Raw genomic sequence first — 5,261 nt, forward strand, 5'->3', positions numbered from 1 at the left:
CCACCCCACCCCCACTAGAGCTGTACCTTGAGTGTCCTGCCATCCATTCTTAATTAGCACATTCGTTTAGATAATATCACCACCTTCAACACCTCTTTGTTCTTCTGTCTGTGACATCTTTTGATTATCTGCTCCTATCACTGCTTGCTTGTCCCTACAACCACATCCCCCCACTTCTCTCCCCCCACCCCTCCGCACCCCCCCCCCCCCCTCCCGCCCCCACTTAAACCAGCTTATATTTCACCCTCTCCTAATATTCACTCAGTTCTGTTGAAGGATCATGAGGACTCAAAACGTCAACTCTTTTCTTCTCCGCCGATGCTGCCAGACCTGCTGAGTTTTTCCAGGTAATTCTGTTTTTGTTTTTAATCATTTATCTCATTGTGCAGCAGAATAACTGTCACTGTGTAAACAGCAGTTATTTTACCCTAAAAGTACTGTTGAAGCACTTAAGTGGTTTGACAGGATAAGGCACAATATAAATGCAAATGTTGATTTTTAATTCATTCACACAATGGGGGCATCACTGGCAAGACTAGCACTTATTGCCCATTTCTAATTGCCCTTGGGAAGGTGCTGGTGAGTCACCTCCTTGAACCACTACAGTCCATGTGAAGGTACTTCCAATGCTGTTAGGGAGTCCCAGGATATATTCCACATCAGAAGGTGGTGCTGTTCCTTTGTGTCTCCTGTCCTTGTTCCTCTTAGTGGAGGTCGCAGGTATGGGAAGTGCTATTGAAAAAGCCTGAGTGAATTGTTGCATTGTATCTTGGTAGATAGTACATACCACTGCCATATTGCATCGGTGAAGGAGAGAGTAATTATTTAAAGGTAAAACAAAAACAGAATTGCCTGGAAAAACTCAGCAGGTCTGGCAGCATCGGTTCTGCTGAAGGGTCATGAGGACTCGAAACGTCAACTCTTTTCTTCTCCGCCGATGCTGCGAGACCTGCTGAGTTTTTTCCAGGTAATTCTGTTTTTGTTTTGGATTTCCAGCATCCACAGTTTTTTGTTTTTATCTAATTATTTAAAGGTGTTTGACGTTATGTTCTTCTTTTCTTCAGTGTAAACTTATCATACACAAGGATTAGTGAAACAATGATGTAGCTTCTTTATTTGAAGATTAAGACTATGTTTTTAGGAAATTAAGATAGTTTAAGTAAGTTATGTGTGCATTCGGATGTGTTAAACATTATACCTTATTCTTAAGGTTAATTTGTATTTTTGTAGTGGTTTGTTAAGAAAAGGAGAAGTTGAGTTTTAGTTTCACTTTAAAAGATGCCTGCATTCTAGTGAAGTTTTTACGCCCCTGAAGGAATAAAACAAACAAGGTTTAAAAAACTGTGCTGTTCCCTAGCAACAGGAGGCCCCACAGAGACAGAAAAGTAGTTTTAATTCAGTTGAAAGCAGTTTGAGTTCAGTTGAAGCCAGGGAGGTTGGAAAGCAGAGGGACAAGCTAAACTTGAAGCCAGCTGCCAGGAGAAGCTGGACAGGAGAGGAAACTATAGGAGAAGGTTCCAGAAGCTAAAGAAGAAAGCCGCCAAATCCAAGGGAGTGGAACAGGAAAGATCCATGAGGACAGTCTAGTCAAAGGACAGGACAGGAATTTGGGAAAGGTCCTGTTCTGTGGAAGTGAACGTAAGGAGCAGATAGGAGAGCTTCAAGCTTAAAGAAAAGAAAGCTTCAGGACGCAGATTTAAAGCAATATCGATGTGCAAGAAGCTAGAAGGTCCAAGGATACAGCTGAAGGTCTGTAACTCTTTACTATGGGCATGTGAAACAATGGTGTACTATTCACACAGCTGAGTCAGTGAGAAAGTGTGTGCATGGAAGAAAGCTTGAATGCACATGGTAATCTAAAGATCTAAAGGAGAGGAACATCCGGAAGGAGAATTCAAAACCCTGGAGGTGGACTTTTGCAGAAGGCATCTGAGAGAAAGTGTTGGTTTAGGCAAAGATTCCAAAGCAAGTTCTTCAAGAGTGGAGATTGGAAACCCTCATGTGAAAAATGGATTTCAGTGAGACTGGTTGGCTCATGGTGTGACAAGCTTCTGGGGGAAGTTGAGGAGAGGTCCATAGCATTTGTTTGGGATGGCATCTGTCACTTGGTTTCAGTGTGGTATGCCTGACCACAGGTAGCCTATTGGCGTACATGGACTGTGTACTTATTGTGAACATTAGAATATAAGGTAGCTTTTGTAACTTGTGTTATCCTTGCAAACCTGTGTACATCTGTAAAGGTATAGTTGTGGGTGAAGGAGTATAGTTATTTTCTTGTTTAATAAATTTTTTTTTGTTAAAAGTTCATCAGCTGGCTACTGTGACTCTATTCAGTAGCCAATCTCCACGTAAATAAACAAAAAAAGGTTAGGATCTTTCAAGCCAGGTTCTACCCTGAGATCTGGCTTATCCATTAGTAACATTGACTGGAATCAAAATAATATACAGATAATGTTCACTGGGAGGTGGTGAGGTGCATAGCTGACCTCAACCACTATCACTTGCAGGCTAACTTCAAGTCACAGAACGAATACATTGCACCTTGTCAAGGTATGCAATGACTGAGAGCAGTATAAGATACGATGTGCATAAACCTTTTAAGTTAGTGTATCACCCCTTACCTCTTTTTTCTAAAGGTTTATCCTTAAACTATTTAAATGAAAGCCAAAAGAAAATAAGTGTCTCAATGTATTTTAACACAGAGCAATAAATTTACAAGCCTCTGAAATGTATCAGTGGTTTAATCATCTGTCCAGACTTAGTCACAATGATCTTTGCTGGAGACTGCTGTACATTTTCAAAATGCTGGTTAGAGCCACTTTGTTTTTCTGTTGCATCTTAGATGGTGCTCTAGTTGCAATAGAACTGCCCAGTGTTTCTGGTTATGGTATTGTTCCGAGCTGGCATCTGTTTCATCAGACTGTCCTGTCATCTGGTATTCATACTTTATACGATCTTGGTTCTGGACATATGCTGAAAATTTCTGCTGGATTCCATGTGCCATCATTGGGTGTTGTATTCAAACTTTCAGCAGGATGTTCTGGTTGGGTATTTCATTGCGTACATACAACTCTCATCTGCCCTTGTTTTTCAATAAAGGCATCACGTACTCCTGGAGAGTATCAACAAGTGATGACTGGGGATGTTTGTCCGCTGAATAGTAATTCTGTGTTGGTTCTGCAGTATGAAGTTTGCAAGTTCAGAATGGGTATACACACACTGTGCAAAGTGTGCCATGTAGCCTCTTGACTAATGTGCATTACAGAATTCAGTGGTTTTGACCCAGTGTAAGCACAGGGTTTCCAATGGTGCTGTTTGTGGTCTCTGATCCTCATCATTGACAATACAATGGATGGTGACCAAGGACAGGTCCCTGCACACCAGTAGGCCTGCGATCACGGGACCTGTGGTGTCCACAATACAAAATATCTGAGGTGACCAGGGTGAATTTTTGTAGCAATATTTAAGTGTAATGGGTCCCAGGGACAGAATCTCCAAGTCACTGTATGTGGTGAGTTTGACATTGGTTGGTTGAATCATCACTTGCCACTTCTATGAGTAGATATGTTTTGGTGTGCAAAGTGGAAGGATGTTTGCGTCTGTACTAGTATCCAGTTTTGCATATAGATTATGCTGGCCCTTCACCTTTGGGCATGTAATCTGGACAGTGGCAAGGCTTCTGTTGGTACCACGGTGCTAATACACTTTGTTGTTCACTGTGCTGAATATCTGCCTGGTCTGGTCTTCCTCATCATCTGACTGTGTAGCTTCACCAGACATTTGTGGATTGTGTCTTTATGCTGTTTGGAATGTGCTGTTGGTTAGTTAGAATGCTGTACCAGTCTGGCCTCTGGTTGTGGCCAGACATCTTGTGATATTGAGCTACTTGTTTTGGCCTTTTCTTTCTGCATTGGTACTTCTAGTGTCCTCTGGTGCCAAGTGGTGCATACAGCGTTAAAAGCTGGACATTTTCTGGATGCATATATGAGGCTGCACCACCCACATTGCTAGCTAAGCTTACCTGCATTTGCTATTGTGCCAATGGTGGACAAATTACACATAGCCTGTAGACTCTGTCTACCCATTAGTGTGGTTTTGTACTTGCATCCACTTTGTAATAGTGCTTCTACAGTGTAACCTTTGGGTTGGTCCAAGATTATATTTGGAATGCTTCCATTGGAGTAGATGCTATCGCAGGTTCAAATATTCTGTTGGCTAGCTCTGCTGCCGTAAAGTCACAACCACGCCCCTTTTCTCTGCATCTACTTATGAATTGATCAATGGTCTGTCGGTTGTTGTCAGAAAGGCACAAATTCCACATTGTGTATTCTGAAGTTGAGCTTCACTTGTAATCGATCGAGTATTGACCATATTTTATCTGGATTTTTCCAGATGATCACTGGACAGACATGATACATTCAGTCTGTAGAAGTCTTCGTTGCCTGTGGACAATTATAATTTTTATGACTTCTTTATCTGGTTCAGAAATATTGAGGTCCAGAAAACACAGCTCAAACGTTATTGGAGCAAAATTAATTTGGATAGATCATCTGTTGCCTTACAATTGAGTGTTGTAAATTTTGTGGTCATCTTTTATCAAGGTTTTTAATACTATCTGGAGCTTTGGACAGCTATCCAAGTTTCCTCCAGCTCTTTTAGCTCTGAGTTGCAGTACCTTTAGTGGCCACTGCCTTAGCTGGTCATAGGTTACTGCTTGATTGCAATTGTTGAGCTGTTGATCTCTTTCTTCTTCCCTGTTTAATTTTAAACTCTATTTATAAAGCAGTGATTTAGGTGGGAAAATGGCTGCAAACTTCAAAAATGAACACAGTGAAAAAAAGCTCTTTTATGTTAAATACACAGGCTTCTTCTAGCTATTCAGAGCTATTACTGGATATCCTCTTCTTCCCAGCCCAGTCTGCAGCACTCCAACTTCCCCAAAAGCAGCAATAATGGACTCTCTCCTGTCTATAAGTTCTGTGTCCAGTGAGACCCCCTCCAGGGTTTGCTATTGAATTTCTGTTCCTGCTTAAACTTCGCAGCAGATAGACTTTTACTACTAAGCTGTTCCAAATTTGAACGACTTTACCAGGACCCAATGCCTGCTGCCTGGATTGAGGTGCAATCCCAAAAAGGAGGTACAGTGTGTAGAATCACAACAAAGCTGCAGAATCTTTACACATAGTGAGTTTTGACAGTTGTTTCACTTTCACACTCGTTCTTCTGCTGAATATGGAGGGGTTGAGGCTTGTATTCTGCTC

This window comes from Carcharodon carcharias, chromosome 16, assembly GCF_017639515.1.
Source record: "Carcharodon carcharias isolate sCarCar2 chromosome 16, sCarCar2.pri, whole genome shotgun sequence".
Classification (NCBI taxonomy): Eukaryota; Metazoa; Chordata; class Chondrichthyes; order Lamniformes; family Lamnidae; genus Carcharodon; species Carcharodon carcharias.